Here is a 24,864-nt window from a genome sequence, read left to right on the forward strand (position 1 = left end):
TAATTTTTTGTGCATTAAAAGAAAAAAGTATTTTTTTCCTCAATTTTCCCCATTGATACTGTCAGCAGCTGCAAAAATTTAAGTCTCTCATGTCTTCTATATGTAGTATTTTGGTAAGCTGATATATTCCTCCAGTAGCTGGCTGCTACAGCCAATTGTTAATTGTAGAAATACAAACTCCTTGTGAAAGCCTACTTAGGTGTAAGTGCCTGACAGCCAGGAGGGCCAACCCTGTCCTGGGGGCATCAGCCACAGCACCACCAGCCAGGCAAGGAAGGGGATTGTCCCCTCTGCTCTGCACTGGGGCAGCCTCACCTCCAGTGCTGGGGGTAGTTTTGGGTGCCACAATGTAAGAAAGGTCTTAAACTGTTAGAGAGCATCCAAAGGACAGCAACAAAGATGAAGAGCCTTGAGTGTAGCTGTATGAGGACTGGCTGAGGTCACTTGGTGTGTTCAGCCTGGGGAAGAGGAAACTGAGGGGACAGTGACAGACCTGAAGGAATGGCCTGAAGTTGTGTCGGGGGAAGTTTAGGTTGGATTTTAGAAAAAGGTTTTTCACCTAGAATGTGGTTGGGCACAGGAACAGGCTCCCTGGGGAAGTGGTGACAGCACCAAACCTGACAGAGTTCAAGAAGCATTTGGACAACATGCACACAGTGTGACTCTTGAGGATGGTTCTGTGCATGGCTAAGAGGTGATATTTATGCTTGTGGGTGTCTTCCCATATGTGGGTCCCCACAGCATATTCTGTGGTTCTATATGTTGCCCTTTTACTAGAACAGAGGATCTGAAAAGGGTAGGGTTTTTTTTTTTGTTTTTTTTTTTTTTTTTTTTTTTTTTTTTACGTACTAGATTCAACCCCTGTGCCTCTTTGCACCTTGCCCATCTGCTGCAATTTTTATGATGCCAAATGTTTCTTTAATAGGTGCACTGTTGAGCTCAAATACACATTTGGAACTGGAAAGCGACCCAGTTTTAATGATGTGCAATTTCAAAGTGGCTTTAAGATATCAGAGTGATTTTCTTCTGAGAAACTGTAATCTAAAACTAATGATCACAGATGTTCACTCAGGTATGGGAAATAATTACCATACCTAAAGTCAGGATACAGCTTTACCATTCCTATCTTCCACTTAATGCTTCAAAGTATTGCTAACTTAGGCTATTAGCTGTTACTTCAGAAGACTGCCCTTGGGATTGCAATAAAGAGGGTTTATAGTCCTGTGTTTTATGAGGATATATGCAACCATTTAGGAACTACTACCAAAAATTGATTAGAAATATGGATATGAAAATTTGTTTGAAAGTGCTAGTCAATGCAGGGGATTTATTTGAAAAAAGGACAACTGTGTAAAGAAATTTTGGGTGGTGGTGTTGCAAAATACAAACTGGATGTTAGAAGAGGAATAATTTGAAGATGCCAAATGTGAAAGTGTCCTGCCATATCTTACTGAAGATAAGGATCAGTGAATTCAACCTTAATATTTGTTTGCTGTGGTATGAGAGAAACTGTCATTAAAATAGATTCTGTGGGCTATGTAATTCTGCCATAATGCATGAAGTTATTTCTTGGTATATAACATTTTAATATTTAAAAGCCAAAAGTTTTTTTTCAGAATTTTCTCCACATGAGAAAATTATGGCTAAAAAAACTTAGAAACCAGAGAAAAGCAGCATAAAATTGTAGGCTAGATGCTTTTACTTTTTTTTTTTTTTTTTTTTTTTTTTTTTTTTAATAAGAGAAACCAGAAAAAATATGCAAGTTAAGCATGATGATGACAGCTCACTGTTAATTTATAAATAATTGAATAATATAAAGATAATGCTTGATGGAACTTTCCTTCATGTCCTCTAGCAAGGAATAAACCTCTTATATTGGGTTGTCAGAATATTCCTTCAAACTAAGATGGAAGCCTTTTATGTGGTGTGAACAGAGCCAGATTGGAAAGGTTCATTATGAGGAGCAAAAAAAAATAGATAAATCATGCAAGTGGGATGTGTTCTTAATTCATAGTCTGATATCTTAAGATCTTGTCTTTATCTTCATGCTTTGTTAGAAGAAACATGTCCTGTAAAAATAAAAACCTTATGGAAAGAGAGGTAGAAATGCAAGTTAGTTGTAGAAGCTTATTGGCAAGATATGTCAGTCCAGACTGTCATAAACATGACAACGAATCAGGGCAAGATGTGAACCAGACTTTCATTTAACTAGTTTCTGCAAAATAGCCCTTTTCTTTAGAAGAACAATACAGGCCAAATCTAAACATTATTAATTTATACATTCCCAGACTGCAAATTTGCTGTAGAAGGCTTTCTTTTAGGAAAGACAAAACCCAGTTACTCTCATGTTAGCTCTGTACTGTCCTGAGGACCTAACTCTTTACTCTTGTTTTAGTGTGGTCAATGATAACCTAAAGCCAAAAAGTTTAAAGTCTTATCTAAATACATAATCTTTAAAATTCCAGCAAGGAAATGAAGTAGGAAAAAAATCACTCAGCCTGAAAGGCTTGCTAATTGCCCCCATATCTCCCAATCATGTGAAGAATTACTTTGTCAGTAAAATTGAACAATATGTATGTTGCTCTCTAGGTCTAGTGGAGTGTCTTATTAGAAAGAAGGATTTAAAAATGTATATTTGACCAATCTTTATACTGTCAATTATTGTTTAGAGAAACATTAAAAATTGATTAGAATGCCTAGACAACTGAGTGGCAGCAGATTCTTTTGAATTCAGGGCATAAGCTGAAGAACTTTCAGCATATTTTAATATTTTATTATTTCTTGGTATTACCAACCTCTCAGAAAGGTATGCTGTCATGTCTCTCTCCTGTCAAGTAAATCATTATAAAAATTTGTGTGAAGCACTGGGAGGTCCTCACTTCCTCCACCTGTGAATCCTAAAAGGGGAAATACCGTCCCTCAAAATCAGTGAATGTTTTAATTTTACAGAAAGCTGAAGTCCCCTGCCTTCTGTTTTATGAAGTACGTTTTATACGATACCACTTTAAAACCAAACTTGTCAGTCTGAAGGCAACAGCATTAATGAAAGTTGATCAGTCACTATATTTATAATGCCTTCTTCAGACCCGAGGATGCTTCTCAATTAGCAAGCAAGAGTAAAGCTTGTTGAGACTGAGGTAGCTTAAGAAAAACCCAGTGGGAAAAGATAAGCTGACAGTTCTAGCATCTAATCTGTAAGTGCACACATGACTGCTGGTAGCACATTTCAGGCATGAGCCAGGAAAGTACCATCTTGTCAGCCCAGAACTGTGAGGGGTACCAGGATGTCTGTCACAATCATCGGGGGTTCCAGGAATCAAGGGAATGGACTGGTTCAACAGCATAATTCCTTGTCTGGAGGGGCCAGGGGACAACACATTTAGGAGCTTTCTTCTAAGAACCAAAGACCTGATGCCAAGTACTGGAAGCAGATAATTTGTTCTGAGTCAGAGAAACAGAAATATATTAAACCCCACGTCTGGCAATTACAGGTGATTGGTATAATTATGTTTCCTTCTGAAACACAATTTCCTTCTGAGTATCTTCCAGTTCTAATTCTTCACGTTCTGTTTTGTGCTCTGGAAGAAATTTAATTTCAAAACTCTTCCTGATAAAACTTGAAACTTGGAGTTTTTAGACATCTCAGTGTTATCTTCTCCGTACCCATTCAACAAAATAACATTTTAATACTTTCCTCCCAGTATCCTCCTAAAGTGGCCTTGACAAACAGATGTTAGTTCCAAACTTAGTTCTAGAATTTATATCCTGGCTATAAATGTTTTTAGGTCAAAATTTAGCATAGATCATAAAGTGACAGAAAAATAGGTATGATATTCCTGAACTATAGATAAAATTTGCTAATTTTTTTTATCTCACAGAAGATCTTTAGCAAGGTAACAATCTCTGGATGATGTTGTCTCAGAAACTAGTTTTAGTTTAAACTTATTTTAAAAGACACACAGATTGCGTTAATATGCTTGGAATTTCTGTCCATGTTTCTACTTACTTATTTTAGTGTCCATCAGTCAAGGAGAAACCAATTTGATAGAGGAACAATGTTCTTAAAGGTGAAGCACTTAAAAACTTCATTAAAATTGTAATAGGAATAGAGAAGAGACAAGTTTCCCTGAGAAGAAAATAATTCAGGAGCACCTTTTAAGATACTGGAAATCCAAGTAGCAGCAGCAGCACATTCTGAGTTCTGTATCAGGCATGCCATGCCTCTTGCCATTGTATGTGTATTCAGGGGAAAGCAGGCTTCATTAATGCTAATGTTTGCAAACTAATTGTATGTAGATGGCTTACAGGTTTTGTTTGTTTGTTTCTTTTGCACTCCTCCAGAAATACATAAGCTTTATGCGGATATGTATTCCTACTCCCAAAGAGCAGAAGTAGGGAGGTATGCTGTTGAAACACCTAAATTGAAAACAAAATTTTCTTTCAGTCCTTGTTACTGATACTCAAAACCTTCCTCATTCAAAATATTCAGAAACAAATAACTGAGTAGGATTTGTCAGAAGGTGTGTTTTCAATCTGGTTTTTAAATCTATTTTTAAAGGCAATGCTTAAAACCGACTGCTGCAAAACTAGTCCTCGCCATATAGACCTGTGCTCACTAAGACCCAAGTCATGTTATGTTCTCCTATAATTTTGCTTTCTCTTGCTTTTGCATGGGAATTCCAAGCTAATAGTCAGTGAAGAGTTTTGGGGAAAGTTTGAATACTAAGCATGTACACGAAAGTTCATTTTATACAGTATGAAGAGAAATGCTCATCAATTAGCTGTAAGATTCTTCAGTTTGTGGCCAAAGTTTTAAATACTTACAGGAGCTATTAAAAATGTTCTCTAGATTTTCTAGTATTTATGAATCATCATATAAAGGAGTGATACTTAATCTTTTGTTTGACACAGTCACCTAATCCCTTGGTTTTGCCAGTTGGCTTAAAAATGTTAACAAGATGGTAATTAGCAATTGTTTTTCTCCCTCTTTTTTTCCTTTATTTGTAATGTTTAAGACAGAATATTCTCTTTGGCTACTTGATCAAAGTTCTCAATCCCTTATAGGTTTTCTAAAGCTACTTCAGAGCTTTCAAAGAAAATCTGTTTCTTTTTGCTTTGAAAATAAAATAATTGGCTGTAGTTGCAGGAAATGTTTCTTGAAAATGAATAGCAGTTTTTAAAAAGTTTTAATACTTTAGAATAATATATTTCATTTTGCGTTGTTTTCCTAATAGTTACAGAAGCTTTTGTCAATTCTAGAAAATGTGATGAGGAAATGGCAAAATAATGTGACTGCTGTTCTTGTAGCTAGTTGTAACAGAAATTTACCAAAAAAGGAGTGTTTATCTCACAGGGCAGTGCTGCCAAGTGTAGATTTTCCCCTGAGGAATCTGACAATATTTGCCTTTTCCCCTTCTCTGCTTTAGTGTTGCTGTTAAAATACTTTCCATGTGCTGTGTTTACCAACATGCATTAAACTGCTGTGTGACAAGATGAGAAGGATTTTTAAGAATGTCAGGTTCTTTCAGCTTCTACCACTGACCCATTATTACCCTAGACAAGTTCATTATTCTGTCTAGATTCTTTTTCTGTAGAGTAGGAATGATAATAGTAGACTGTTTCCATGATTTCCACAAGTAGCTATCCTTTAAAAAGCTTAATTTCTGTGGGCTGGTTTGCTATAAGTTTATTGATACATTTTTGGAAGTAGTACAGGTAAACAGCTCACAAGAGTTCAGGGTGAGAAGTAGAAAGGAATGGGATTGTCTGTAAATGGCATTTATGGTGTAAATTCCTCATCCTTGAAGGATGTACTCTATTTGGTTTTAAGTTTCAAGTATGAATGGAGTCCTTTTATAAAGTTTGTAAGAGACCAGCATTTTTAGAAGACATCTCTTTTGTCTATGAGATTCCTTTACTGAAAAATTTTCCAGATGGGACTTAATCAGAGAAAAAGATATATGGAATATTCAGTCTTAAAATTTTGAAGATTATTTTGTATCAATAAAGCATTGGAAGAATTTCAGAATATGATAATTTTGTCTAGTGGTAAAATTGAAACTTTTCAGTTTGTAATTTTACACTCTAAATTGAACTCCATTATAAGAGTTGTTTAATAATTTTTCCCATCTACCTCTCTTTCAGATTGCACGAAGCCTTCATTCCTTCAAGGGGAATGAATGCCAGTTAAACTAAATGGTAGATCTTCCCCTTCTTTTTTGTAGGTTAACTGTATCAGACTCTAGTCAGTTTTGTCAAATTACAATAACCACAAAGAAAGCAGACTAAAGACTGGAAATACCTTCGTCTTCAGAGAAACTTGATTTGCACATATAGATATATATCTCATATTTTTGGAAGAAATATCTGTGCTATTCACTGGTAAGTTTCTTCATTCATGCTTTATCTGCTGCACTGGCCAGTGTAGTGTTATGAAAACCTGCTCTATCTCTGTACATCTGTCAACAGGTCTTGCAGTTACTCATTAACAGTTCACTCTGCTGCAGCTATGTTAGTTTGGCACGATAGAGGGGTGGAGGCTTTTTCTTAAAGCAGTGGTTGTTTCCCACTTGCACAGGTCCTTGCTGGTCTGCAGGTGACAAGGCCCCTTGCTGGGGCCTCACGTGGGCCATGTTTGGCTATTGTGCCAGATGTGCAATCCATTATGGAACTTGCACTGAAACATTTCACACAAACTTAACACAAAATTTCTATAAAATAGTATGGCTGTTGGCCACCTGGGACAAGGCAAGAATCCAAGGAGGTGCCCAAAGCATAAGATCAAATTCCACAAATTTGCCCAGTGCCTCCCCTGCTGCTTCCCTCCTCCTGCTTGCTGTATGAGTGCTGCACCTGATAAAGCACCACCCACCATTTCCCAGCAGGGTCATGAATCATGAAAGCCCATCAGGAGATGACTGACAACTTAATGGAAGTGCCTCAGCTCAGGCATGATGGCCAAAATAGGCAGAATTCCCAATAGACATATTTATCAACGAATTAATACAATTACTTCAGTCCACTGGACAAGTTGTCTAATCTCATAGGTCAACAGAGTGGAAGATGCCTTTGAGAATGCCAGTGTTGGCAATGGAACTAACACATACTCATGGTTTTCAATCATTGTGGAAAAATTGTGTGGGGTCAGACCATCACTTTCTAAATAATTTCTGAAATTTGTTAATATTCTTTAGGTGTTCACTCAAGACTGTGTTTAATGTGTACAAAGTGCATGTTATATGATGTAGAAAAAAACATGCCTATCTTTGCTTTAAGTTATTCATGAAAGTATTTCCTTAATAGTAGGGTCTTATAATAAATCTTTGGAAGACTGCAACATTTTGTACAAGCTCTTTCTACTTTCCCTGTGGCTGTGTAAAGCAGGATCCAAGATGGACATGAGAAGGTAAAAAAAAGTGGAGCTAATTCCTAAGAAAAGCTTTACATTCCCAGATGTATATGTTGCATTTTCCAGGCTCATATTCCTATTTTAACTTTGTTTCCAGGGTAAAGGATTGTATGAATTGTCTGTCACAGTGTCTATGAACAGTGCTCTGTGGCCAAGTACCATGTGCACAACTCTGTCTAGGTAAAAAAGTGGACTCAGCACTGTCCCAATAGGCTTGGATTGTGAGAACTGGCTGGTCATGGAGAGATGGCTGCTTTGCAAAGTACAACTCTTGTTGGCATTCTGTAACTTTCAGTGTTTTCATATCAAGCATAGGATAACTGCACAAAATTTCTCTTCGTATTCTTCACCATGTGTTTTATTTACTACCTGCAGTGGAGCAATTTGGGATAGTTTTGAGATCAGCCATACGTTGGGTAAATGATTGGGACTGTTCTGATTCTTCGGTTGCTCACATCCTCGTAATACCTTCTTTTTTTAATGGGTGTGTCACGATCCGCTCACACAGGTGGGGTTCGTGATGGTTCGTTTTAGGGATCTCAGAGCGCGAAAGACACAGTGGGGGACAAACTCAGTTTATTCAATCACAAATGCACCTTTAATTAGTGCCAACAAATGTGATAGTGGGGAGAGGAAAGAGAATAGTAAGAAAGACAGAAAAAGAGGGAAGTGGATTATAGCTACCAATGTCGAGGGATGAGTCCTCGAGGCGTGAAGATGCCTATAGACATGATCTTCTCCAGTGGGGTGATCACAAAATTGAGCGGGGGTCTCCAGGGTTTTTATAGGTAACCGAAGTGAGGGGCACAAAGCCAAAGCAGGAACCACCTGGTTAAAGGTTGAATGCTCAGGAACAGGCTGCAAACCGTACCTTCGTCACGGACAGACCAGTTTGGACAGGTGGCCTGGGCTTGGTCCCTTGTGCCATTGTTCTTGTGTTCCGTTCTCATGGGGCTGCATGCCAATCCTCCGAGGCTTGGCAAGCGTTTCATCTCAGCCAGGCCAAGGACTCCTTTCAGAGTCTGGGGTCTCAGTCCTCAATCATTGGAGACACTTGTGAGGCATATCACATCCTTGGACAGACTCTGACAGGGTGGTACTGTTAAAAAGGCGTGGTTATGGCTGTGAAAACAGCAGTTAGACGTATCTAGTAATACTTTTTTTTCAGTCTCTACAGTTCAGATGTATAGACCAGTGAAGGCTTAGGGGAAACTTTTGACTTCGGATAACATAAAGACGATTAGCCAACCAAAAATATCTCCAAGTAGCTTCCTTCATTCTTCATTTGTTTATCCACCCCAAAAGCTAAGCTTGGATTTCTCAAAGCTGTTTTAACCCTCTTTAGACTCTGCTGGAAACCTTCAGGCTTATCCATAAGCAGTTAATGTTAATGAAACAACGAAGGTTGTTAATTCACCAAAGGAGATCAGTTTGTGTAAGCTGATGTTTTTTGTCAGTTGGAAACTATCATGGTCAGCTAAAGGACAGTTGCTGTATTCAACCAGATAAATTTACAATTGCGATGGTAACAAAACCAAACCAGCCACCCAAAACCCCATAATCAATGAAAAAAAAAAATGTTGTCTCTTTAGGTGTTGTGAGGATTGTATGCTTAGCAAAATGGGAGAGCTCTTAAGTAGTTGTTATAGTACCTCATCGAGCCAAATCCCTGCCAGTTCACTGTGTCTGTGCTCTCTCTGCCTTCAGTATCTGAAATTGTCCTTCAGTCTAAAACTGAAGGAGTGTAGTCTGCCAAAAATGTCACTGCAGTAAGCACTGCATCTTTAGTCAACTTACCAGCCCATTTTTTTTCAGGGAGAGTTATTTCACTGTCACACACATGCGTTGCAAAGCTCTTTCTGCCCTTTCCTACTCTTACTCCTTACCAATCTGCAGACAGAAGAGCTGTCCCATCTGGGTGCTAAAGAGGGAATTTGAGTTGGGACAGTTGGTGGGTAGGGTGAGGAGAGAAGAGGGGTCTGTACTGCACTGAGAATCAAGGTGGGTGTCTTGGTTTGGAAAGACTGGGAAAACTGCCAGGGGAAGTTGGAGCTTCCCTTGGAAAAGAGAATGTAAACCACCCCTCCCTTCCAAATTATTGTAATTTTGCAATTTGAGGATTTCAGGCAAAGATATGGGAAAAGAAATAACAGTTTATTACTAGGAATTTTAAAAAATACAAATGTAGTAGTTCAAAAAGCAAACAAACAAAAAATAAAATCCTAGAAACACTGACAGTCAAAATACGACCTTGACACTCTGTTGGTCAGAGTGTTGGGAGCCGTCCAAAAGTAAGTCCTTCTGGAGTGACAGATTTGGTTCTGTTGGAGTAGAGATAGTCCTGTAGAAGGGTCCAGTGATGGCGAGATGGGTCCAGTTCTCCTCTGGGAAGGGTGCGCTGCTGTTCTGAATCTCAGCTTTCATCCAGCTAGGAATGCTTGGCTCCTCCCACTGGGTGGAGCATCTCACAATGGGATGATGTAATGTTATCAGTCATGTGGTGAGCCTTAGTGGTCCATTAACAGACGATATCACCCTGGAGGAAGATGGGCCACAGAAGAGATAAGGAACATTGCTCCACCTGGTTTTAACAGCTGGCCTATTAACAGAAGGCACCCGCCCCCTCCCCCCTGGAGTTATGAGGAATGAGTTATACAAGAGATAAAGAAAACACCTCCCCAACGGATTTCAACAGATGGCAAATAGAATACACACTTTTGGGTACGTATTGCAACCCAAGACAGTGGGCATGAGCAGAAGAGCTGGGACTGACATGTGAGGGTGAGGAGGGAAAGAGCAGTTTGCTGGAGCAAGCTTTTAGATTCTGCTTTTGCTCAAGTGGAGGAAACACAACAGGTCTCAAGAGCAAGTTCCTGTACTTTGTCTTAATGCCGCCCGTGTTTTGTTCGGCGACATTAATTATTTTTCAGGATATCCTTCCTGAAAAGTTTTGTAATGCCTTTTGAGAAGCCTGTTAAACTACTGGTTTAAGTTTTACTAGGTATGTGAAGGGAAAATAATTAAATATAATCAAAAAAAGAACATAGGATTAAAAGAGTTACTTTATTGCAAAATTATCTAGTACGTACAATTAGTCTTTGTACAATGATTCCCAACTGTGTACTTGGTGCTTTTGCAACTTTGCAAAGTCTTGGTGGGTTTTTTGTTTGTTTGTTTTTCACTTCACTAACAGAGTTTTGGAATTGCTGATGGTTTTTTTCCTGAGCATATTCATTTTGAATGCTCTCACAATCTGCAATCCAAAATGAAGTTACTGTGCAGAGGAAAACAAGCATATTTTGGTTATAGATTTGTTCTTTTCTGAGATTTTCAGTGTCATAACTTAGCAGATATATCCTGGCTAGGCTGGTAGTTCTAAAGATGTTTGAAAGGTACAGCTTCAAGCCAGAAGGATTTAAAACTGGATCATTATGATTTAATTATGATTTTTAGAGTATATAAAATCACATTGTTGAGTCAGAGGAAACTATTTTTCCTGCCATCTGTTTTGGGACGGAGGGAGAATTGTCAGCCTGTCAAATTATTTTAATCTGAAGATTTTTGATTAGAATTTGGGAAGAGCTTGCACATTTTTATTTGGTGTAAACACAGTCACAATGACATGTTCTGGACTGAAGATATCTTTCTCATATGGAAACCTATACTGTGGCAGAGGCAAAGTTTCAGAGGATTTAAAGCATACCATTCTTCAAAATATGTTCTTCACTTGCTTTTACAAATTACTTTTCTCCAGAAATCAATACTCTTTGCATTTATTAAAACGAGTTTAAATTTTTTTTCATTTTTTTTCTTTTTTTTTTTTTTTTTCTTTTTTTTTTTTTTTTTTTATCTTTTCCATTAATGCCTGGCACAAAACACTTTAACAGAGGGGTTGCATAATGACACCATATATGTTTATATTTGAAAGAGCAGTATTTTAAGTACTCAGTCATGTGGATCTGTCCTGATCAAGAACTCAGTTACAGCATAAAGGGTTTTAGGGGTTACATTTTTAACATTCCTCACATAAATGCATCAAAGCTCAAGTATTTCAAGAACAACCCAAATTCCTTATGCTTCATCACACTGATGGATCTGAAGAAAAACTTTTTGCCAGTTCTCCATTTTTGTCTTTTTTTGTTGAAGAGGGGATATTTGCAGGAAAATAAAGATCCTTGTGCCGTGATGCAAGTTAACTCAAGCATTAGCTAGGTGGCACTGAAACACGCTTGTGGTGAGGTGTCAAAGTGGCTTGTCTGGAGCACGGTCTTTGTAAAATGCATTTTCAAGAGTAAAGTGTCTCTTAGCTGCTTCTCTTCCTTTTCTAACCATACTTATATCTCCATAAGTCTTCATCTGAATGTATTTTTCTTTAAAGCGTGCTCTCAATTTCACAAGCCTTTCCCTATTAACTATATATGTTGTCACAGAAAGACAACATTTGATAAACAGTGCTGAAATTTTTGCTATCCATATTGCATTTCTTTATTTTTATGTCTTTACAGAATTTGGAAGTCTGTATTTTAATGTACAAAGGAAAACCTTTTCTTTCTTACGGGTTTGTAAAATAACCTTTTCTAGGCCATAGCAATAGGAGGGACAGGATTAATAACATTTTAAAATGTAAATTCTACATGAATTGTAATTGTGGGATAAAAGAAAATTTACCTTCTAAGAAGTTAGCAAATGTTCTAGCAATAGTAGCTTCATCTACCCTTCTGTGAGTCCACTACTGTCTGGCTTTGTAAGTAGTTGGGAAATACTCAAAAGACAGATTGGCCTAAAATACAGCTTTCAGGTAGCTTCAGGGTAAAAATGAACAAATTGGGGCATTCAAAAAACAAAGCTCAAGCACTTTCTAGTCATCTGTGCTCCTTTCCAGTTAAGAAATTTATTTCTGCAAAATCCTTAGACATCCCTTACTTAGACATTCTGTACTTATCCACAGGAACTTAAAGAATCTTAATGCACATTTCTGCTGTCTCACCCCCTTCCCCCTCGTTAAGCTGCCACCGTTGTCACTCTTGTGTTTGTAGAACAAATCCTCTGATATCCTGAAGCACTTGCAAACAAACAGGCATTTGATTAAACATTTTTCTGGTTACACTTCTTTCAGGGTTTTTTTTTTGTTTGGGTTTTTTGGGGGTTTTTTGGTTGTGTTTTTTGTTTTGGTTTTTTTTTTTTTTTTTTTTAAGTTGGACTCTTAAATAGTCAAAATTGGTTATTAAGTTCCTGTCATTTAAGAAACTGATTAAAAGCAATAATTGAATCTGGTGAGGAAGTGGCAGGTCATGAACAAGTGTACTCAGGATCTGCACACTGACACTGCAGTCCTGAGCTGGTGGAAACCCTTCCAGGACTGTGTCCTGTCTTAGATTACCAGGCAAGGCAGTCCAGCTTTCTGGGCATGCTTTTAATCTCTGCTCTTTGTGCAGCTAAATTTCCTCCTATGTTGATTTTGCTTGTGACCTTAGAGAAATGGGAGGTTTTTGCTGTTAGTTTCAAAATGCTGTGTGCTGGTTGATCTTTTCTGTTTGAAAAATCAAATCTCTTGTGAAGACAAATTGGCTTTTTATTCAATGAGGTTTCTTTCTGTCAGGGTCAGTGGCATTTTTAGAACAAAGGGGAACCTCCATGTAAAAAGAATAGTTTATTGACAGTAGAAAAGAAAGCACCTCTTTGCATCTTGAGAAAGAAGGCTCATCATACAGTTCCAAATTGTGTCAGTTTTCTTAGCATTTTCTGCTTTAGATCAGTAATGCCATATCAGAGCTCTGAGAAATGTCCTGTCTGGATATTTCCATTGAAGAGAATACACCAAGAATCTTTAAAACTTCTAAAGTTTTTTTTCTAATATAAATATTAAAATGAAGCAGAAACTCATGAAAGAGAGAGCAGATTTTCTAGGTGTTGTATATTCAAATAATTGTGTTTGAAAGCAAGTTTAATCCTTGTCTACTCTTATCCTTGAAAGGGAAAAGCCTCTTATTTTTCCCTTGTTGCATCTTTGTGGTCTCCTGTAGGTGTCTAGAAGAGTCTTCAGTTGTCTCTGAGATGTAGTTCCCTCCTTTTTTTCAAGCCTCCTGTTTCCATCTTTGTGGCTCATTGCTTCCCACAGCTTTCCCTGTTGAGCCCTGCACTGCAGCAGCATTTCCCAGTTTGGTGCTCTCTGAAAGCAAGCTCCCTCCTCCTTCCCAACACCCCATTGAACCAGTGCATAATTGCCTGGTAAGACAAGCAGCCAGCCCAGTACTCTTTTGATGAGCCACAGCCCTTAAACAAAACATACACATACAGTAGACTGTGAGCAGCAAACTACATACTTGTAACATCTGTCCCAATGAGAATCTCAGCTTTCACAGGAAAAAAACCCCAAACCAAACTGATATATGTAGTCATCGTGGTTTTGGCCAGTGCTTAAGAATGTAAACCTTTTTAATCTGTGATTTCAGAAAGCAAGTAACAAAAATTAAAATAAAGTGGGTTTTCTAGCCTTCCAGTTATTTCTGAGGTAAGATCCGAAGGCTGACTGGGGGTTTGACTGAAGTGAGGTTAGCCCCAACTGTTAATGCTCCAGTCCAAGGGAGGCCTGTTGCAGACAGTAGGAGATGTTCTTCATAATTTAACTCCTGATTTAAACTCCTCTTTGTTTATACTTGTGGTATGTGGAAAGTATGTTAAACTTGGCCAAGATGCAAAGGAGGAGGTAGGCACACAGTTGATTCTACACTATTGCATTAGCCAAGTCCAGAAGTTGTGTCTTAAGGTCCTGTTCATCTGTTGCTTGTAGCTGAACTGGATCCCTGCATACCATTGTTACCTCCTTTTAGGCATACACTAACCAGTTTATGATCAGACTGATTGTAAGGCCTGTCTGACTGTGTCTCTTTCCTTCTTTGTTGTCACGATGTTTTATTCCTCATGTGCTCTAGCACACCTGGGGTGCTGTAGGCATGGTGAGCTCTGAGTGATGAGGATATGCTCCAATAGATACTAAAATACTTATTCAGTGAAATGGTATAGCTCAGGTCTCCTCCAAAACAAAGGACTCAAATCATGTGCACTTGTGGCAGTCTTTGGAAGAGAATGTCTGTATAATCTGGAGTCTGTCACAGATAACGTGTAGAGACTGAATTGTGGATACTCTGGTTTTCTCCTTAAAAGGGAGGAGTTTCCGTAATTCTGGAAAGTTACTGAGCAAAAGGATGGACAGTACATTGTCTTCTAAAAAATATCCAACTGCCTAATTGTTCTGTTTGTGAAATTAAGACAAAGTTTCCGAGGAACTTGGAGACTAGCCTTGACAAAGTGATGGTTTCTGTGGAACCTCTGCTTTAAGGCATTTCACTTTTGAATATTTGAAATGTTGATACTTTTTAAGCTGGTAGGTGATTAAAAATGGATTTTCATCATTGTGATGTTTTTATAATTTTCATAGTTTTCATCATTTTAGTATCAAAAACATTAATCTCAGAAATCACCTGAGACAAATAACCCAACAATACTGAGTTTTTTTCAGAGAACTACAAATACTACTACAGGGTTATGTTTACTCTTTAGTTTCTGTTTATATATATGAATTGTGAAAGGTGTTTAAGTTTTTAAGTTTTTAATAACTGGAAAAACTTCAAGGTCCCTTCATACAGACTCCTGAAAATTTTAGCAATTTTCATTTCTGTCCCGGAATGTATTTTGGTCAATGATTCTTATGTACTTGTGTATGTAAGAAGGAATTTTAATGAAAATTGTAGGTACATAATTTAAAATGTTAGTCTTTTCAGTCAAATTTTTCATCACTAAAATGAATACTGCTAGCCAGGTAAATCCATATTGTGTGATTATTCCTAGTTTTTAAAGGTTATTCTCATTTTTTTCTTTAAGCAATGTCAAAAATGTATTTTGTTCATTGATTGGCAAAGTTAAGAGGAACATGAATGATTAACAACTTCTCAATTTTTTTTTTTCTGCCCTGAGAAATATGATCTAGTTGAAGATGGCCCTGCTCATTGCAGGGGTGTTGAATTTGCCTTTAAAGGTTCCTTGCAACCTGAATTATTCCGTGAGTTTATGAATATTTACATGTCCTTCCTAGGATGCAGTGTTCAATCATGTTAGGTTTTACGGCACACTGGGTATAAAATGGTGGGCAGCACCATTTTGAAAAGCACCATTGCATTTCAGGGTAATACTTGTAGAAGCAAACAGAGAAAGGAGCAAGGGGCAAAGAAAGATGAAAATGAAATCATTGACAGCTGTTACTTAGGGCTTGATAAATATGCAACAGAAGCATGTTGGATGTCAATTTCCAGATCACACAGTAAAAGAGTTCACTGCTGTCTGTAGTACTTAATTATTTGTATAATAGATGCTTATGTAGGGGCAGAATCTTCTTAAATTCCATAGAAAGCATAATTACAAATTCCTAATACTGTTAGGAATACAGTGACTGAATTTAGAGGCAATATGGAAGGATTAGGGCAAAATGAGGCAGAAGGTGGTTAAGCAATCTGCTTAGTATCATTCAGCATATCTGTGTCAGAGCTGGTGACAAAAGCATCATCTTGATCTGTTATCAGGTGCATTTTGTCATGGTAATTACAGCAAAACTTGGAAGAATTTTCACTTTTTTGAGGTATTTGAGTGTAACTACCATCTCTGAGGTGTAGATAAAGAAGGTTCCATAGGAAGACTCAAGGTGCTTTTGTCAGAAGAATGATGAGCTGATGAAGAATCTGTGGGTTGGGCAGATGGTTTGAAGTGCAGACAAACACAACAGTGGAGTTCATCCTACTGTATGAGGATTATCATGAAGCTGAAGATGTTCATAATGCCAGGGGACAAGGAAATCTGTCACAGCTTTCTGAAAGATTCAGAAATTTGGACCTTTGCTCTCATGACATCTAGGTAACCTGTGTAGTGACCCTGAAAACAAGCATCTGGTAGAATGAATACTTAAGACTGTAAGGTGGGAGGAAATTCTGTGGCCATGTAATCCTTCTTTGTGCATGACAGCTCAAGGACTTCTTGTTTTAGTGTAGACTGTGTATCTTCTGTTCAGTGGAACTTGTTTATTTTTCAAGCCCTAGAAAAATGAAATGTTACTACTTCAGGTATAACAGTTATAATGTTCTCAAATAAGTATTTCTATTACAAGTCTCACTTTGCTGAAGAAGCAGGCGTGGGTATGTGGTTTTTTACCATGCATGGAAGATTGCAATTGTCCTAGTGATATTCTTGGAAGTCATATTTTGATAGGCATCTTTGGTAGCAGTCATGGCTTAACAAAGTTAACCACTTTCTTTAGCTTCCCACTTTGATACACTGTTCCCTCCACTGGACTGACCCAATGTCACTTTGCACGAGGAACAGATCACTCTGGAAACAATAGGAAAAAATAAAAAAGTTCCCAAGGCATGATCACTGTTTAAATTCTTCGTTTGTCAAGAAGCCACAGTCTAAATTTACTCATTAGAAAAATGCAACCTGAAGGAGTTATGCCTACATTTTGATTTTAAGAATTCCAGCATACTGTGCTCCACTGCCTTTTTCCTACCTTCTCACTGGCATCCTTCCTTGGCAAACTCAATAATTTAATCAAAGGCCAAGGTGGATGATTTCTAGCATGCAAAACCCTTGTGTTCCCATCACATGCATAAAGATAATGGCATATAGTTTACTGAAAAATTATTTATTTTTAAATAATTATTGGAGGCTGGATGTAGCTTTGATCTGGAGGTGGATTAAGGGGAGGCTTCAGGTTTGTGTGTAACTGAATCTGAGTCATCAGCACCCTTAGGGCTCCCCAGCAGAGGAGAGTGCTGTACAGTGCAGGGAACTGCAGGTAACTCAGGCTGCTCCTGAGCTTGCTGAGGAGGGCTACCTCTCTGCTCTTTTGTTGTGTCTTTGCCAAACAATGTCTTGCTTTGGGACACATTTTTTTTCTTGTTTTCTCTATGGAGCACCTAACCTTAGGCAACCTAGTTTAGTTCATTGAACTTTACTAAATTTTTATATACTGAATTGTGTCTGTCTGCTAATCTCTACAAATCCGTGTTTTACATTTGAAAAAACTTACTGAAAAATGAGCCAAAAACTCAAGATAGGAACAACGTTGAGGATTTTTTCTTTTGTTGGTTTTTACTGTAGCAGCAATGTTCAGTGATGTGGGTGTCTGCATAATATAACACATCCTATTCCAAATCTTGCCTCTTTTGAATTCTTGAAGAAACCCACACTCATTAGCTTTCTGTTATGATAACTTGCAGAGAGCACTGCTGTCCTTTAGCTTTCCTACTGAGTGACTTCTCATTATAAATCATTTCTTATGGCTCAAAAATACTCCACTTCCAAACTCCACTCATTAGTGAGACTGGAATAAATTTAATAATAGCTGGCTGTTTGCACCAGAGCTGTGCTAAGGAAAGACTGCTGCATTTATGTCCTTGATGCTCAAAACATGTTTGTAATGCATTGGGCCTGAACAAACCAGGAATTACCAAGGCTAGCTCTGTGTGTTTGTCTGTGTAAATGTGGATGAGTACATGCAGGCAACGTGATTTCTGTTTGCACTTCTTTTTCTTCTTCTATTTTGTCTGTAAAAAATGAGAAATTTATTTTAAACAAAGGTTTTGATAATAATACTGAATGTATTTAAGAAAAAAATAAATTTCTTCCTTTCTTCTAAAAGAGGTTGTAATTTTTCATTTCCTTCAGGGAAGCTGGATTGTTTTACAGGTAGACTCATTTGACCACAGATCATTACCTCACTGGAAATATTAAAGATCTTTTTTAAGCTAAACAAGATAACTGCGAGGGCTTTCAAGTAAGTTTGTTGTAATCGGTTAAGGGGTTTCAGCACACCTCTTACAGTACCAGTAACTGACCTCTTAAGTACTTCACCCCCTAATGGTTGAGAAGTATTTTTGTGTTGGTTAACAGGAGATTACTACTAACTGCCTCATTTCTTCACATTAGCTTAATGGAGAATAATGACGTTCCATGTCATGAAGTAAATTTTGTCATCCATATGCTGCTTCACCATTTTTAATCTCTCTATATTTGAATTATTGAAGATTTGGTTTTGTAATACAGAGGTCAGTAAGTGCTTTGCCTTTTACTCTGTCTCTGATTCAGACTCTAGTAATGCAGTTTGTATTTTTAAAAGGCTATCCTTAAACATCCTTTTAAATACACTGTAAAATAAAATAAGGGGATAAAATAAAATAAAATATTTTTTATTTTACAGTGTATTCTGTTACTTTTATCAAACAGACCTTTTAGGAAATTTTCGGTTGAAGTGTTTGCAGTTTTAATTATTGGCTAAATGTTCTTACATTTGAGCATTTTTACTCCTGTGATATCTTTGCGACACTCTTCGCTATCATTGAGCAGTAATTACTTATGTAGTTAGCCAAGAATGTTTGCTGCAGAAAGTTTAATTTGTTTTCTCTATTCATTTTCTGATAGGTTTTCATTCCCATTTCTGTTTAGTGTATTCCATAGGGAATGAATACAAAAAGCTTCCCCAGTAATTAACATAGAAAACACCAAGCTCTCTTTTCTTTAAATTAGTCTTTGACCATAACCAGTTCTATTAAAAAGTCTGCAATCTAATGAAAATGGGAAACAAATTAAGTTCCTATTGAAGTGTTAGTTCCCAGTCTTGCTTCTCAAGATTGCAGTACTTACTGGGCAGTTCTTAAAATGGCTCTTTATTTAATTTCTTTCATGAGTTGTTTTCTGTTTGCTTGTTTGGTTTTGGGTTTTTTTGGTTGGTTGAGGTTGGGGTTTTTTTTGTTTTTTTACTCCAGTGTGTTACTCTTCAAACTTTCAAGTACATCTATCCAGAATTTAATTGCTAGTGCTTCATAACTACTTGGTTAGCTCTGTGGGGGCAAGACTTGGTTAGGTGAGAAAGGAGACATGTAGATGTGCTTCAGACTGCTTGTTTTGACTAGGAGCTTGATAGAAGTTCCTGTCAGTACACCTGGGAACAAAGCTTTTCATCAGTGGTGGTAACCTACTATTTGTCAGCATTCTTTATTAATTACCTTTCATCTGCTCTTGGTGGGACTTTGAACCTTGAAGGTGTGTCGTTCTCAGTGTAAGTCACTTTGGTTAAGCTCTCCAGGACTGTTAGTCATTGCTGTGTTGCCTTTACATTCTCCAGTTCTTCATGCTTCCCATTTTTTGAACTATGATCCTAGTGGAGCATAAAAAAATGAGTAATTAAACAGAGATTGCATCCAGACTGCAGGAGATGTCCTTCAGTGCTGTTTATAATAAGCGCTGCATATGAAATAAATGCCCCGTAAGTAGCTGATACTGTGAAATTTATTCCTATACCTAAAGGGTACTGTCTTCAGACATAATAGTTATCTACCTGGGAGTGTCTTTTGGCCATCCTATGGTGCCTTCTCATAAATATATGTATTCTGTGGGCGTAAAAGCAAGGTGAGTTTGTTTAAATAACTTTTTAGTTACAACTAGCCTGTATTCATTTTGTCTCACAGATAGGTTCTGAGTCACTTAACAATCTTTTCCTTATCTTTTTAAACTGCTAGATCTGAAAAGAAAAAAGCTGCACAAAAAATCAGCTTTAAATGATTTTTAAAGGACGTAATTGTCTGCTTGATCTTAAATGAATCTTTCTTAATAGTATGCCTTCTGAATTGAAAAGCAGGTCCTGTGTTTTGCATGGACTTTCAATTCTTCTTGTGTTTCTCTTTAAAATGTTGTAGGTTTTTAAGCTTTACTAGAAGAATTATAATTAAACATTCAAAATTGTAATGTATTTTCTTTGTTAGGAGTATAGTTTCAAGATTAGTTTGCTGCTTGTTCTTTTGACACATTTTAGAAGTACAAGTAAAAAAAACCACCTTGTTTGGTGTTTTTGTGGGGGTTTTTTTGTTTTGTTTTGGTTTTGGTTGGTTTGTTTTGGTTTGTTTTTTTTTTTTTTTTTGTAGGCAAAGAGAAAAACAAAAAACCCCACACATAAGATGCTGGTTGTTTTTCCATGATCCACTCTAGAATCCTGTTATCCACTGTATCAACTGCCTGCTGTAGCTTGATGGGCTTCCAGCTTGATAGACTTCTGTTACACCTAGCGAGGTTGTTTTGTCAAACCTAGAGCCAACTTGCTATTTATCCCGTGTGCAGAAATTGGTTATTGATGATGTTCTTCTACTGGGTTGATAAAGTTGCTTAATCATTGCCAGAGGCTTAATCTGGGGTTTAATGGCATTCTGCTCATAAAATCCATTGGTCAGTATGTGTCTATTTGCATTCTAACAGTGTGTATTTTTCTCCCACAGCATATTAAACCACCTCTTAGGCTTAATTTTTCTTTTATTGCCCTCTTATTAATGTAGGAAACGCAAAATGTGCCATTAGAATTTTTTGTGTTAGGTTGGTAGGATTGCAGTCTGTTCTTTTAGGACCCATTTTATACTTTGCTTCTTTTTTCTTAAGCATGGCAGTACATTGTATAGAAGAGGAGAAGAAACTGTCAAGAAGAAAAACTGCATATCTATCCATTCAAATAAGCAGAGCTTTAGTAAATTACATTGTCAGGTCAGATTTACTTAATGTGATGAAGGAGATATAAATTATATTGTGAGCCTTAGCTGTTGGTACTCATTTTCAAGTATATTTGTTACTCAAGAGGATGGGCCAGCTGTACAGCAGGTACAGCCTTTGTGTTCTCAGTCAGACTGGGACAAGGCTTCCTTTCTCCTTGGCTCTGCAGGCCTCTTGATCCATTTGCTCAGGTGTAGTGCTGAACTGTGCTCCCCACCTCAGCTGTGCCACTCATCTGTGAGACTGACCTGCTTCCTTGTAGTCTGTGTGGGAGTGGCAGAAACAAACTGGTTCCGTTTTACACAGCTGGAATCTTCCTTTGGTCCCCTTTGAACTTTGAACAAATTACTCTGTCATGTTGCTCTATCCAGTTCCTTCTTTTATTTCTGGAAGATATGTGTTGGAACCAGATCCTTTAGGATTTATTAGTATTGAGAAGAGTGGAAGGATTACTTCTGGTATCTTGGAGGGTGTGCTTTCATATGTAGCCTTAGTACAGAGTTTAGCTTTCTAGCAGTGATTTAAAAGAGTTGCTTATGATCTGTGATGGTCTCTTATGCTTCTCTGAAGATGAGCCAATTAACTTGCTCCACTTCCCATACTTGTGTACCTTTAAGCAAACAGTGTTGCCCTTGCCTTTTATACAAGTTTATTTTTCTTAACATTTCTCTGTTATTTCAAAATCATTTTAAATTCCAGTTCTGCCTTACAACATACTTGTGTATTCAGTGAGCTCTCAGTGTTCTGTCTAGCATGAAAAGTGCAGCACTCTTCCTTTGCTGCAAAATCTCTGGATGAGACAATATTTGTTAAATGAAATGCTGGTACTGCGACCACCTGCCTACCTCTGCAGCGGTGACAGTAACTCTGGACAGCATCCCTGTGCAGTCTGGCAGTCCAGGAATGTCTTTGGGTCCCAATAGGTTTGTACTCTCCTGTGTGAAGTTCCTGCTGCTGCAGATAGATGGAGTAACTCTGGGTAGATATCCATAGCATTACCATTGTCACACAGCCTTCAGCTTAGAGAAAGACTTTCCTTGCACTGATCATGAAAACAGACTTATCAAGCTACTTTGTTTCCATATTGAAATTGGCCAAATATAAACTTTCTAATGCAGATTTGAGTATTACAAAGCAGGCATTCTTTATTGCAGTGCTGGGGATTTGGAGGATCCTTCCACTAATCAAGTACCCTGAATGTTGGGTAAACAGAATTCTTATCATACACACTAAGTACATATCATTAGCTATCCCCACTTACTTGATATATATGTATTACTTTGTTTACATTGTCACAGCCCTTATCAAAGTCCTTTTATTGTTCTTTGGGGTCTTCCTTAGTGGTCTTCAGTGTCCAGCGTCCTTTAAAAGTGGCTGTTCCTCAACCCCCACTTTTTGAGTGAGTTTGAAATCACTGTTTTGCTTTGTCAGCCTTTGCGGAGCTGAGCTGTCATCCTGCTTGTGTTTTGCATGACTTCTGTTTGCCTAAATTGCATCTTTTATCTACTACTCCCAGGCTTTGGTGTTCTGTTCTCCTGTCCATGTCAAGTTCTTCTGCTCTTGTACTATCTCCAGTCATTCATGCAGTTTCTGATCTTAATGCAGTCTTTTCCCCTGTAGTCTTTATAACTATTTTACATTGGAGAGGTTAGAGTCTTTGTGGGGTTTTTTTTGTTTGTTTTGGTAATTAAAAATTCATATTAAAGAATGAAGGATTTTAGAGTAACACTTTGACAATTTTAAATGCCACTGTTAATAACTCAAATTAATATAAGGCAAGTAATTTGTAATAAGGACTGTTTTACTTGTGCTGCAGGCTGATTACAATAAAAGTATGTACCGATAATCTTTAGCCGTTTTGTGAATCCACTGACTTCCTTGTCGGAGAAGAATTGTGTGGGGTCATAACACTAGAAGTAAATGTCATTAAATATGAACAGTTGGTCCCAATATTGGACAAGCTGTTGACAGAGTTCCAACTCTCAGGAAGATCACACCTTTAGATCAGTTGTTGCATCACCAGTGAAAATTAGTAAACCTCATTTAGCGGGTCATGCAAGCAGGAGCAAACTGGGCAGGTGATCAGGCAGCATTAAAGGCCACTTCTGTCTCAGTACTGTGACCCAGCAGGGTTTGTATCAAATAGCTTCATTCCTGGTGGGGATATGTTTTGTATTGCAGTTTGGCTCCAACTTGGCTGATCTGTTATCTAGGAATCTCTACGTACTGTGGGAAGAAGATGCTCTCAGTCTAGTGATCTGGCAGCATTTTACTACTTGTGGAAGTCCCAGTTTTCAAGCCAACATATATTTAAGGAACTTTGTTTTGGAAAAGAAATTCCTATGAGTCATGCCTGATGACACATCATCTTTCATCTCTGCATTTCCTGAGTACTAAGAATAATATTTTGCGTGTGATGATTTTGATATCTGGACTGTCTTGATCATGTGCAATATTTAATGCTTGTGAAATGGACAATGTGAGGTTGAAAGAACCATGTCTTTTGAAAATGCTTTGGATATCACTTGGGTGATGACTGCGTTTTGGCAGTGGCTACCCAATTAAGAAATCTCCGGCAATGCCTTATTTAAGGGCATTGTAATGAAGTGAGGAATTAGGATTTAATGCAATGGAAATGTGCAATGTGGGTGGGTCATGCAGATGGGTTTTGGTAGGGTGATGAAAAAGGTTTCTGCAGTCACAAAGACTAAAATTGCAGTGGTGGTACTTGCCTGTTAGCAGGCAGGAGACATGTTAAGTCTGATCTAAATCAGTGCTCCTTTTTTTCCTCAGATGAAAATGGCTACTTATGAAAGGCTGGAGGATTTATGGGGGTGTCAAAACATATGGCACATGAGCTGGATTAGGACTCATGAGTATAGTAATCCAAATCCTTTCTGCCGAGCATTACAGAGAATCTCTTCTGCTCCTGGGTAGCACTGAATGTACACAATCAGATCAGAGTAGCACAGGCTGTCAGGAGACTCAGAAGAGTTACTAGTGAAAGTGCTTGTCTGAGCAGAGTTCATTTTGAAAGCACTTCCTTTACAGGCAAAAATCTACTGGGGAACTGGCTATATTATTCAATTTTAATAAATTGCTGGAATGATTTTCTTCCAAAGCCTTAAAGAAAGTAAAGCCAATATGTGTGCTAAACCTTTCTCATTATCTGTGACTATATTAGCACAGAGGGATTAAAGCTATGCAAAAGTCATGAATGTTGAGAGAGGAATAAAAAGGGAATGAGTTTGTCTTTCCTTTCTAGGCCAATGCTATCTATGAGATTTGAGAACTAGAAACCTAAAAAAATGAAAGGAAAAAGGTGTCCTACTTTTAATTGTTGTGTCAGATGTTTAAGTGTTAGGGACAGATTTTTCTTGCCTCTAGACTGAGCCTTCTCTGAAACATGAAAATTCACAATGGCGTGTCAGTGTTAGACAGGTTTTGCTACCTGTACTTAACATGTAGTTAATTTTAAAAGGTTGTATAGCCACTGGCTATTGAAAAGATCCATGTGTGAAATCTGGGGAAGAATGCAAACCATTTGTGTCTGAGGCAGCAACAGGAAATTTGCACTTCACTCCTGTGGTCAGTTAAATGAGTTTAAGAATCTACCAGAACTCAGTCTCCAGTTGACTAGTGCCTTACAGCATGATAAATTGATATGCTAGGGTGGTAAACCTACTCAGATATTTCTGAGCTCTATGAGTGAATGCTTACATATTCATTTGAAAATAATGTAAAATGCTTAAAAATAGTAAAAAAAAGTTTCGTTGCAGCATGACACCCAAACCTCTGTATGGATAATCTGTGTTCTTTGTAAAACCTGCAAGTATGAGGATACAGATATTACAGACCTTAAATGTAAATCTTAAAAG

At 37.7% G+C, this 24,864-nt stretch overlaps 1 protein-coding gene across 4 annotated transcripts in view; it reads left to right on the forward strand.

Annotated features, from left to right (window-relative positions):
* TMTC2 (transmembrane O-mannosyltransferase targeting cadherins 2) overlaps positions 1–24,864 on the forward strand; it is a 236,503-nt gene that overhangs the window by 112,963 nt on the left and 98,676 nt on the right. Inside the window, exon 1 of one of the 4 annotated variants that reach the window (XM_066183323.1) lies at positions 6,296–6,381. The exons of the other annotated variants lie outside the window; for them this stretch is intronic. The gene's annotated coding sequence lies outside the window, so the exon portion shown is untranslated. Of the gene's footprint in view, positions 1–6,295; positions 6,382–24,864 lie in introns of those variants that run through there. 4 annotated transcript variants of the gene reach the window in all.

This window comes from Chamaea fasciata, unplaced genomic scaffold (assembly GCF_029207755.1).
Source record: "Chamaea fasciata isolate MVZ Bird 193981 ecotype frontalis unplaced genomic scaffold, bChaFas1.0.hap1 SCAF_5, whole genome shotgun sequence".
NCBI classification, from domain to species: Eukaryota; Metazoa; Chordata; class Aves; order Passeriformes; family Sylviidae; genus Chamaea; species Chamaea fasciata.